The sequence below is a fragment of the Oryctolagus cuniculus genome, chromosome 6 (assembly GCF_964237555.1).
Source record: "Oryctolagus cuniculus chromosome 6, mOryCun1.1, whole genome shotgun sequence".
In the NCBI taxonomy this organism is placed as follows: Eukaryota; Metazoa; Chordata; class Mammalia; order Lagomorpha; family Leporidae; genus Oryctolagus; species Oryctolagus cuniculus.
The window spans coordinates 69931114-69943903 of record NC_091437.1 but is presented as its reverse complement, the minus strand read 5'-3'; the positions used below and the strand labels follow the sequence as shown (position 1 = coordinate 69943903).

Sequence of the window (12790 nt, the reverse complement as noted above, 5' to 3'; positions counted from 1 at the left end):
CATGCGGGTGCAGAGGCCCAAGCACTTGGGCCATCCTCCATTGCCTTCCCAGGCCGTGTTAGAATGAGAAGGCCGCAGCAACACCGGGCCACAGCAGAGAGCTGGACTAGAAGAGGAGCAACCGGGACTAGAACACAGTACCCATATGGGATGCCGGTGCCGCAGGCAGAGGATTAACCAAGTAAGCCATGGAACCGGCCCCAAAGGTAAAATTTAACAAGTCCACAATTACAGAATTAATACTCTTCTCCAAGTCTCAGTAACTGATGCATCAGACAAAAAAAAAAAAAAAAATCAGTAAGAATACAAATCTGAATTGCACCATACTGGTGCAATATGGTATTGATGCATAATTGGTATTTATAAAGGACTGTAAAACTCTGAAAAAGGCCTATGCTGAGCTATGACAAGTTTAAGGGCATGCTCTTTAAGCAAGATGAAATTAAATTAGAAATAAACAAAAAGGGGCTGGATCTGTGGCGTAGCGGGTAAAGCCACCACCTGCAGTTCTGGCATCCCATATGGACAACGGTTCAAGTTCTGGCTGCACCACTTCTGATCCAGCTCTCTGCTATGGCCTGGGAAAGCAGTAGAAAATGGCCCAAGTGCTTGGGGCCCTGTACCCGTGTGAGAGACCAGGAAGAAGCTCCTTGCTCCTGGCTTCGTATCAATGCAGCTCTGGCCATTGTGGCCAACTGGGGAGTGAACAATGGGATGGAAGACCTCTCTCTCTCTCTCTCTCTCTCTCTCTTTCTCTGCCTCTCCTATCTCTGTGTAATGCTTTCAAATAAATAAATAAATCTTAAAAAAATTACAAAAAGCTTCAAATACTCAGTAATCAAATAACACACTTCTAAATGAACTGAGAGCCATACAAGAAATTACCAAGGAAATAGTAACATTTTTTGAACAATATATTCTAACAAACAACACTTGCAGTAGGTAAGAGGTAGCTGCATTTTTTTCATATTCCTGTTTTTGAGATGGAAACTAATTCTTCTTGAATGTGGACTCATGTTAGGATCTTGCTTAGCCAGCAGAACATGCCATAAATGGAACACTATTAAAACTGTAATAGACCCATGCAGGAGTTAACTGCAGCCTTGAAACACAGCCCAGCATCCTTTCATGTGGGCTGTGAGCACTAAGGAATTGAAACATCCTGAGGGCATTAAGTGAAGCTGAAGATGGGAATGGGGGTGGGAGGGCAGGTATGGGAGGAAGAACCGCTATATTCCAAAAGCTGTACCTATAAAATTTATATTTATTAAATAAAAGCTTTCTAAAAGAAAAAAACTATTAATACATAAAGAGTGCAGGGAGTTTTTTGTTTGTTTGTTTGTTTGTTTTTGGACAGACAGAGTTAGTGAGAGAGAGAGAAACAGAGAGAAAGGTCTTTCTTTTTCCGTTGGTTCACCCCCGCAAATGGCCGCTATGGCTGGCGCGGTGTGGCCAGCATGCTGTGGTCGGCACACTGCACCAATCCGAAGCCAACAGCCAGGTGCTTCTTCCTGGTCTCCCATGCGGGTGCAGGGCCCAAGGACTTGGGCCATCCTCCACTGCCTTTCCGGGCCACAACAGAGAGCTGGACTGGAAGAGGAGCAACCAGGACAGAATCCGGCGCCCCAACCAGGACTAGAACCCAGGGTGCCAGCGCTGCAGGCAGAGGATTAGCCTAGTGAGCTGCAGCGCCGGCGAGGGAGTTATTTTAAGTACTTTGACACATACTATGAGTTAATAAAGGAACAAAACATATAATTATTAAATTACACTAAGGAATCATCAAATATAGACATCTACATCAATATAAAAATGCCTACAGAAAAAAAATAGTATAATTAAAGAGCCCTTGAATTGGCAGAATTTTCCCTAAAGAAATGTTTAGATATATTAGTTGTAAGCGTGCTATGTACATATGACTAAATTCAATATTTCCTCATGTAAATATTTTCCTATGGTCCCCCTAATATTTTTGTATAATTCAAAAGCATATTATCACAATGATTACTTCCTTCCACTGATAAGGAAGTCCAAAATAGTTCCAAATCATTCATTAATTTTCCATTCACCTCTTGTCAAATGCCTTACAGTATTTACCTTATCCTTCTTAAATGTATTAGTTCTAATGTAAGGAGAGTAAAATAAAGTCTTAAAATGATTCATTCATGACTATATTTTATTAGTATGATATGGCTTGTCATTCTAACATGAATGTTCTATACACCAATTTTTAATATATTTCAATAAAAACAGATAAAAATATTTTAAAGACAAACAAATGGACTATTTTAACTCAAAGTCATAGTACAATAAATTTTCTCCTTGGTACTCGCTCAAAGTTATTCTTCATATATGACTTAAAATTTCTATTATATTCAAAACACAGCCAGGACATAGAAAGAATTAGGAATTTAGTAAGTTGCGATTGAAATAAATACTGACCACAGTAATAAGGAGTAATATAAAATATGTGACTTTATCCATCTTCAGAACTATTTGTATTTCTAAGAAGATGCAAAAATAACATATTTGCTTTTAATCTTTTAATCTCATTCCCTGACAAAATTTTTAATTATAACTGAAATGACTTAAAGTCAAATATTTTCAAGGAAATATTAAAAAGGTTATGATCCTAGAAGTAAAATCAGCAACTGAAATAATTAAGTTTACCTGCATATAGACTTACATGGAATCCTAATAAATTAAAGGGAGACATCAGAGAAGCCCTTTTAACTAAAGATTCTCCTTTGCCAGGAAGTATAATTCATTTTAAAGAACTCAAGTCACAAATCATACTGCTTAAGAGATTTTTTTTCCATGCAAATAAAGCACATTCAATTCAAAGTCAAGAGGGTGTGTCAATTGCTGTGCTCTATAAGCCAAATTTAGACACTAGTTTTTACCACAAAGGAATAAGTTTATTTGTGTGGCTGGCCAGCAAAGGTGGAGCTACTGTTCCAAACTACCTCTGCCTCTAGCTCAAAGAAAGTGTTTCTATTGGTACAGAAACAAAAGCTGGGGCTATTTGGGAGGTAATCTTGGGTTTTATGTAGCATCCTTGGGATATCTTTGCTCTTGTGGTGTATGTGCAGATTCTGAAGTGATCTCTATAGGATGAATATGTCAATATCGTTCCTTGGGTAGACTCAGTGGCATCTGTCTAGAATGAGGAATTCTTTCAAAATAATACTTTTTCTCTAAAAAAAAAAACTTTTAGGTGGTTAACAATTATAACATAGTTGAACAATTTGTATTCCTGCTGCTGGCAGGGGAAGGGAAGGAGCCCCTAAAGGAAGAACTGGCCTTTTCATTTTGGGGTACTCTGTTGCAATATTACTTTAAAAAGTATTACTACTTGTTTGTTAATTCATTGATTCGGTACATATCTATTGTTTCCTTTGTGTGAGAAACTTCTCACTGAAACAAAGAACTGCGTTCTCTTACCAACTTTTCTCTGTCTATAAGTGAAGAGGATCAATATTTATGGTGACAAGTATGTAGGTCATTTAATTAGGGCAAAGCAATAAAGTCAATAGATGCCTATTTTACACTGGTTCAGTAGGAAATCACTTGCTATGGAAATGATACTAAACAGTATCTTGGGCAAACTAAGCTGAAAAAGTTTCCATTTACATAACCCAAAAGGAAAAAAAATGCCAACAGAAGGATCCTCTGGTGGTATCAGGGTGGAGATAAATTATAAATTCTTTTCAGCATAGATCTGGCAGTAATAAAAATAAAAATATCAGAAATCAGATAAGACAAAATGAAGATCAGGATGTTAAATTGTTTTACATTTTTTAAAAAGATTTATTTTATTTATTTGAAAGACAGAGTTAGAGAGAGGTAGACACAAAGAGAAAAGTCTTCCATCTGGTGGTTCACTACCCGAATGGCTGCAATGGCCAGAGATGAGCTGATCCAAAGTCAGGCGCCAGGAGCTTCTTCCAGGTCTCCCACATGGTTCCAGGGGCCCAAGGAATTGAGCCATCCTCTGCTGCTTTCCCAAGTGCATTAGCAGAAAGCTGGATCAGAAGTGGAGCAGCCAGGATTCAAACTGGCACCCATATGCTATGCCAGCACTGCAGGCCATGGCCCCAACCCACTGTGCCACAGTGCTGGCCCCTGTTTTTAAATTTTTAAAAATCTTTTCAGAGACAGAAATATATATAGAGAGAAAACTCCCATCTGCTTTTCACTTTCCAAATATCTACAAAGGCTGGGACTGTGCTAGAGACAAAACCAAGAGCCAAGAACTCAATTTTAGTTTTCCACATGGGTTGCAGGAGCTCAACTACTAGAGCCATCATTGCTGTTTTCCAGAATCTGCAAGTACCAAAATGCTGGAGCCAGGAGCCAGAGTTCGGCATCAAACCCAGGTACTCCAAAGTAAGACATGGGTATCTTAACTGGTGTCTTAACTGCCAGGCTAAATTCTCTCTCCAGGATGATAAATTCTTAAAATGTTAGCACCATTTCCCACTCTATTTCCCAATGGAAGACACTGCTAATCTGTCAGAGAATCATATTGCAGAACATTCTGCTATGCCTACTGAATCCTCAGTAACAGTGTTCAGGGAGTTAGAAATTGCTCTGGAGGTAAAAGTATATATGAGTACCTCTGTCACTGTAGTTCTTATGCCTTGATAAAACCAGTTCAAACTGCTTTTTTGTGAGCTTAATCTACACACTAGCTTTGAGAATCTTTTGGATACGTTTATTATTCATCCCACCTTTTTGTAAGCTGTGGTTCATAGTTCTTATTTTAGAGTAGAATCACCCAGGAAAGTATTTTTTTTTAAGGTTCAGTGTTCCAGCCTGGATGGTTTAAATTACAATCTCTGAGCACAAGGCTCAAGTCAGGATATTCCAGAAGTTCCCAGATGAACCCTAACATGCAGCTGTTTCCTATATGTGCATTCAGGTAGTTTATTATTAAAGTAATAAAAATAGAAACAAAACCCTTGAGAGGGCTGTAGAATGACTATCTGCAAATGCCTACCAAGTTTCATAGTGTTACTTTCCATTTGTTAGCTGATTGTTTCTTTGTTAGTATTCTGAAGTGCATATCCTGACATAAAGTCCCATTTGCCCCTGAACTGTCACTATTGGAAAAACTATACAAATAACTCATGTAATATTAACATGAATTATGAGGACTTCAAAAAGTTCATGGGCAGCCAGAGCTGTGGCATAGTGGATAAAGCCACCACCTGCTGTACCAGCATCCCATATGGGCACTGGTTCAAGTCCCAGCTGCTGTGCTTGCAATCCAGCTCCCTGCTAATGTACCTGGGAAAGCAGTGGAGGATGGCCCAAGTGCTTGGGTCCCTGCATCCACGTGGGAGACTTGGAGGAAGCTCCTGGCTCCTGACTTCGGACCGGCCTAGCTTCAGTATTATGGCCATCTGGGAAGCAAACAAGCAAATGGAAGATCTTTCTCTTCCTCTCTCTCTCCCTCTCTCTCTTGTTCTCGCTCTCACTCTCCCTCTCCGTAACTCTGCCTTTCAAATAAACAAATAAATCTCTAAATAAATAAATAAGAAAATACACATTATCTTCTAATTCTATTTTCTATGATCTTTTTGAAATCCCCTTTATATTATGTAGTTTAAAAATAGTAGTTATGGCTTTTAAAACAGCAGAATATTTTCTCTGTTTAACTACTTAGGAAAATGAAGTAAATATATTATTTCATTAGCTCATAAATGAAATTAAGAAGTAAGACAATTTCAAAAGTGAACATTTAATGACCAAGTTCATCATGCTACATTTATTTTTAAGTAGTGTTCATATTTCTTTAGAGTCCAAAACACATTTCCCCCTTCTTTGGGCCCCCAGTGGATTTCCTTCTCACAGTGACTTCTGAATGCTGATAAATAAGATGTTCTTGTTCAGAAAGTTAGAAATAAAATTGCTTGTGCCACAGATTTCATTGAAAGAGGTCCATAATATAATGTGAAATGGTTCTTTTCTTTTTTCATTTTATTTGAAATGCAGAGAAACAGAGAGAAGGAGAGATACATAGAAGCAGAGAGAGATCTTCCATCCACTGATACACACCTCAAATACCTGCAACAGCCAAGGATGGGCCAGGCCAAAGTCAGGAGTCCAGAACTCCCTTCAAATCTCCCACATGGGTGGCAGGGATTCCAGTTTACCTATACTAATTAACAAACTTTTATGTTTCAGAACTCGACTTCTGGGAGTAACTGACCATGCAGGGGACACAGACGTTGGCAATGACTGAGACTGCTCCAGCTCACAAAACAAATTCGATAGATAGGATTAGACAGAGACTTCCAGACCCTGGATAGGCAGGGCCTGCACTACGCCCCTCATAAGCAGGAAGCAGTTACAGAAGAGATGATTTGATGTCCATCAACTTCCCTTAGGATTAAGGGATGGAGTCTCTGAGAAGGGAATGAAGTAGGCAGGCATACAGGTTAAAATCCATTAGGTTTGTGAGCTGGAAGACCATGCCTTCACCATGCCCTTGTGTGTGACCTCACGCTCTACCTGATACCTTTACCTCACCCCCATGTGACTTCATGCCCCTACCTGGCCACACCTGTGTGCCCACCAACCAATCAGCTTCCTGGCATCAGATGCTCATTTTCAGACAGTGCTCAAGACCATCCTGCATAGAATAAGTTTCCTATTGACACTGTGTCACATTGCTGCAAACTTAGTAGCTTGAAACAACACAAGTTCATTACCTTACAGTTTCACAGAAGTTGGAGAGAGCTCTCCTGTGTTTAAAAACCAGGTGTCAGCATGGCCACATTCCTTCCCAGGGATACCAGGGGGGCACACATGCCTGAAATTGAGCCTCTCTGCCCCTGATGCCTGTGATTTAGACTTTATCAGGTCCCAGTATCTCTCTGTCAGCTTGTGGTACCTCTGTCTTCACTTGAGGATTACAACTTAACTATTTACTTAAGAATAACTCAATTAAGAAAGTGGCACAAAGATAAAGCAGGCCCCCAATAGAATCTGAATAACTAAGACTCAGAATTCAGTTATCAACTCCATATTTAACATCCCAATGCTAGACTCTGTTCACAGGAACTTTAAGCCCTGGCCAAACAAAGTAACATCCAACCTACCCATAGTAGGGGTGGGGAAGCTTTTTTTCTGCCAATGCCATTTAGATATTTACAACATGACTCACAGGCCATAGAAATTATCAACTTAAAAATTAGCCTGCTGCAGATTTACTGAATTTTGAGTCCACTCTGCAGTAGCCTTAGCAGGTCCTGATCAAATGATTTCACAGGCCTTAGCCCACTTTGCCATCCTCAAAGGTATGCTGGCTTCTTATCACTGACCAATCCATAGATGGCCATAGCACTGTGCGTTGAGACCTGCACACAAGCTGGTCACACACTGTTCAATTCCAGTTGTATCCTGTAAGAGTCACTGTCTTTAACACTTAAGGGAGTTTGGGAATTGAGCAATAGCTGCACACATCCTTTCTCACTGCATTGCAAAAATAAACTCCTGTTTTCTTCTACTTCAGTGTCAGTGATTGAGAAGTGGACTTAGGTCTTAGGGGTTCTACAACATTGCTTTTTCCAGCTTCAGGAAGATAACCATAGTGCTTGCCTAGAGGTCCTCATCCCCCATGTTCAATCCTCTGTGTCCAAAGCCAGAAGCATTGTATCTCTCCGAATGTTTTTATGTAGCCATACTTCTGACAACTGCTGGGAAAGATTCTTCACTTTAAAGGATACCTGTAGTTAGAATCAGTACACCTACTTTATTCAGGTTAAGCTCCCTATCTCAAGTTCCTTAACAAAATTGCATTTTCAAGTCTGCTTTGCCACCAAAGGTGGCAAATTGATAGCTTCCTGGGATCAGGACATCCTTGTGGGAGAGGATTTCCTGTTACATGTACCATGAAGAATGTCCTCACTTTTAAAATAACTTGTTCACTATGGAACACTGAACTGGAGAGACACACCATGGCGAGTTGGTGACCTCCAGCTAACCTGGCAGCCTTCAGTTTTTTATTTGCATTTGATACCACTTAAGCAATGCTCAGGAGACAAGCATTTGATAGTAGTTAAGGTCTCACTTGAGAGGTCTGCATCCTGTATCACGGTGCCTCAGTTTCAGTCCTGGCTGCACTTTTGACTCTGCCTTTATGCTAATGCCCACTCTGTGATGGCCTAAGTACTTAGGCACCTGCCACACATGCAGGAGATCCAAACTGAGTTCTAGGCTCCTGGCTTTGGCCTCACCCAGTCCCAGATGTTGTGGACATTTAGGGAGTGAACAAGCAGAAGGAAACTATCTCTGTCTTTCAAATAAATGCTTTTAAAAAGAAGAAGCTAAAAACTGATGCTCATGATTGCGCCCACTATCTTCATGAGCTTATTTTGTAGTTTCTGCCTAAAAAGAAGCTAAGAGATGTCAGTATGACATCAGGGGTGGCTTGAAAATCCAGTGCTAAGATACAGATCTACATATCTACACTTGACCTCTGCATATTTCATCAGTTTTAAATCCCTAAAGATCTCTGTACTGCCATAGCCTGTCTTTCATAGTGCCAGAGGTTCATATTCTGTGGATTCCTGCTATCTGTCTTTCTAAAAATGTATGTAAGGAGCAGAGAAGGAATTAGCAAAGGGAAGGTAGAAGAGATATGAGACAGATGCCCTTCATTATTTAATTCCAGGGGAAGGAATCTTAATACAATCCATGATAGTTACTTTTTAACTATCAAGTCACTTTTTAACTTCAAGTGCATGGTTCTCTTATGATTTTGAACATTTATTTTTAAATAAAAACACATACCCATAATATAATTTACATGTTTCAATCTGTTAGGAATTTTAAGATTTGGGGTTCCAAATAATATTCCTGAATTTTTACCCTAAATTTTCAAAGGATAAAAATAAATATTAAAACAATCATTAATTCTTTATTATAGTTAAGGTATTTTATTAATATGAGTAGTGATTAAATTATATTTTTATATTATTTGTGTATGTAATTACAATGAAATTCGACATTTAACAGTTTCCTATTCTCAGATATTTTAAATGAATTGTCACCCATAAGACAATATCACCATGGTACAGCTATTATTATTTCTTTTTTACAAGTAAGGAAACTGAAGTTTGTAATACTCTTGTGAAAGATTATCACAGTTACCAGTGAAGCCAAGGCTGGGATTCAGATTTCATGTCACATTCTTTGGCAGCTGTATGAGGATAGAATCACTGTGGAAATTTATTCACATTGTTGTTTATTCCTTAGATGATAGTGGAGGTTTTGTTTACGGATGACCTGAAAACACTTTTGATTCACTGGTTTCAGTTATTATTATGCTAGTTTAAATTTTATATTGGCTTCTTAAATATATCTCTATGAAATGTGTGATTTTATTTAATGCTGAGTAATTCAGCAGGCCAAATATTTAGGTTTAACATTTTTTCTACACGAAAAATATAAAGGGGTGTGTAAAGCTGGCTGCAAAGTTAGACTGCTGAGAAAGTCATCCCAGCCTAGAGTCCACAGAGATTATATTGCCAGATGTGAACTATGGCCATATGGAGGGGAAGAAGCAAAATTCCCATTGGAGATTTCCTTTGTCTCTGATGTTCTTTTTCATATTTGTTTTTTTAAGCTAAATTCTATTTTCTACATATCAGGCATTTTATAATTTATTTTAATAGTGATTTTCTATTAAACTTTGTATAAATATCTTAAATTTTTACTAATATGGCAATTGGCTATCCTATCTTTATTACAGAAACTTTGAAACAATCAATAATTTAAAATTCAAATATTGGAGCCAGTACTGTGGCACAGTAGGCTAGGCCTCCACCTGCAATGCCAGCATGTCACATGGGCACCAGTTCAAATCCTGGCTGCTCTTCTTTCAATCCTGCTCCCTGTTTATGGCCTGGGAAAGCATAGAAGATGCCTGGGCACCTGCATCCACATGGGGGATCTAGAATAAGTTCCTGGCTCCTGACTTTGGATCTGCTCAGCTCTAGCCATTGCAGCCATTTGGGGAGTGGACCAGCAGATAGAAGACCTTTCTTTCTGTCTCTCTCTCTCTCTGTCTGTAACTCTGCCTCTCAAATAAATAAAAATAAAGTCTTTAAAAAAATAAAGCGCAAATTTTGTAAAATGGTTTCTTCTATCTGCATATCCAATGACTAATAACTTCAAAGCACAATGATTTTTAATTTGTCATTATTGGTTGAAAGCAGATTAAATGGGTAAGAATAGTCTAATTAATTGAGTTTAAAATTGCTTACTTTGTTATAACTTTTCTGTTTTATTTCTCACTTTAATATCCATTTGTCTTGTTAACTTTTCCTTGTACTCCTATTTCAGTATAATACCACTGGAAAAATAATGGGAACATATATAGTTCTTTATTTAAAGGAGAATAAAACATTTTTCTTATAGGAGAGGACAAAACTGCAACAATTTAAAGATCATAATTGGCTTTACTTTTGATTATATGATTAGATAAAATGTTGTTCCACAACATAGAAAAAGTGTTCTGACGGGCTGAGCAGAGAAGGTTGGCTTTACAGATAGAGAAATGCTAAAGAAAGCAGAAACAAACAACAGATGGATTGGCACCCAAAGTGACTTTCCTTCTAAGGTGAGGACAGGGAGAAAGACTCAGAAAAATACCTGATTGGATAAAATTGGATCACTTGAAGTTGATTTTTGTAAGGAGTAAAAAAGCAGAAACTTCATTGTCACACCAATTGAAATTTTGATTCTTTCTCTTTCTCTTCTGATTTCTTGGAAGGTTAGATAACAACCATGCTTTGGTGTGGTACCAAGACCTTTAGCACTGGTAACTCCATTTTTACTTTTAGCCTGACTGGCTGGGGCCTAACTACCGGAACTGCATCCAAAAAATGCCTTCCTTTAATTTCTCTAGTAAAGAAATAACAACATTGAGTCACAAAGTCATAAAAGAGCAATTGATCAAAATAAATACATCAATATACACAATGTCTCCTTTTAGATGATCCTAAATTCATGTGCATTTCAAAATATGTTGCCTTATACAAGTCTCCTTTTAATTCAATCAACATATTTTTTTTTCCAGTCATCATTTCCCAAAATGGTGATGACTGGGCCTTTGGAATTGTATATCTGTATTTCATAGTATTAACCAAAGGAAGATGAAAAATGCATTTCAAAACAGTATGATTTCACTTTACTTCACCCAAAGCTAATCATTATTACACAAAATGCTTCTGTTTCAAGAAAAAAATTTAGAAGAAAGATTGTCATTCTTAAGGCTTTCATAATAAAGGTAATTATAATAAAGTCACATCACTGGTATGTATATTTTCCTAAGTTTTTTTTTTTTTTTTTTTTTTTTTTTTGACAGGCAGAGTGGACAGTGAGAGAGAGAGACAGAGAGAAAGGTCTTCCTTTTCCATTGGTTCACCCTCCAATGGCCGCTGCGGCTGGCACGCTGCGGCCGGCGCACCGCGCTGATCCGATGGCAGGAGCCAGGAGCCAGGTGCTTTTCCTGGTCTCCCATGGGGTGCAGGGCCCAAGCACCTGGGCCATCCTCCACTGCACTCCCTGGCCACAGCAGAGAGCTGGCCTGGAAGAGGGGCAACCGGGACAGAATCCGGCGCCCCGACCGGGACTAGAACCCGGTGTGCCGGCACCGCTAGGCGGAGGATTAGCCTAGTGAGCCAAGGCGCCGGCCTATTTTCCTAAGTTTTAACACTAGAAAATCCAACTGACTTATCATTCCTACAACTCACCAGAAGATGACATTTGGGAAAACAGTTTTTCCAACTGCATGAGACTTAGCGAACATCAAACAACTCTTGGCACCAGGGCGGCTTTGTGTTACCAAGTAACTGGGTTGAAGTTGATACTCTGCTATCTTCTGGTTCAGGAAAGTTACCATACGCAGAGAATTGTGTGCATAAATTTTATTTTCATTGTCTTTTTCAATATTTTTAAAACTTCAGATGGCTATGAACATCATTTCAATGTTTTATGCTGATGTTTTAAGTCAAATATTTTCATACATGTCCAAAGACTGCTCAAGAAATAAGAAGTAATAAACTACATATAGTTCAAAAAAATGTAAAGATAACTTTTACTACATAAAATATCCTGAAATCCATGCATATTTGTCATAATATAAATTTTAACGCACTTTCTGAAGACCCCTTAAATACAAGATGTTTTTTGCACCCACTCATTTCAGTTCCATTTTCCCATAAAGTTTTTGAAGTGCTCCTGTACAATGCACGGCATATTCTTACGATAAGTTAGAACAAATTTTGTTTTAATTACTGTTTATTCAATTAACCAATGAAGAATCTGAGAGCCACATATATATATATACACACACACACACACACACACGTATGTACATATTTATCAAGAGCCAAGTATGTAAAAGGCAAAATAGCATTGAATCCACCTTCCAGTGTGAGTGAGCATAAAAAACCACCTTGATTGCTAAACACATGCAGATTTACATAGAGCATTCTTCTAGGCACAAGTGAAGAGGAAGGAAGGACTGATGAAAAGAACCAAAAAAGGAAAATCATTTCTGCTTCTCATAAATTTCAGCTTCTCAAGACTTTCTGTATGTGGGACAAAATCTCAAGAAAGTCACTTTGTATTGCCCTTTCATTTTCCCTCCTCTACAAATCAAAAAGTGAAATGAACTCAGATCACAGGGGTGGTTCCTACATCACCCTTAAAAGCTGAGCTTTCATCCTCTCTCTTGTGCTTTTCTTGGGGTAACAGCACAGTTGGGGAAGCA

General features: G+C 38.5%; 1 protein-coding gene across 1 annotated transcript in view; it reads right to left on the bottom strand.

The window, feature by feature from the left end:
- LOC100351380 (zinc finger protein 717) overlaps window positions 1-12790 on the bottom strand; it is a 69652-nt gene that overhangs the window by 55977 nt on the left and 885 nt on the right. The gene's annotated exons all lie outside the window — the stretch shown is intronic.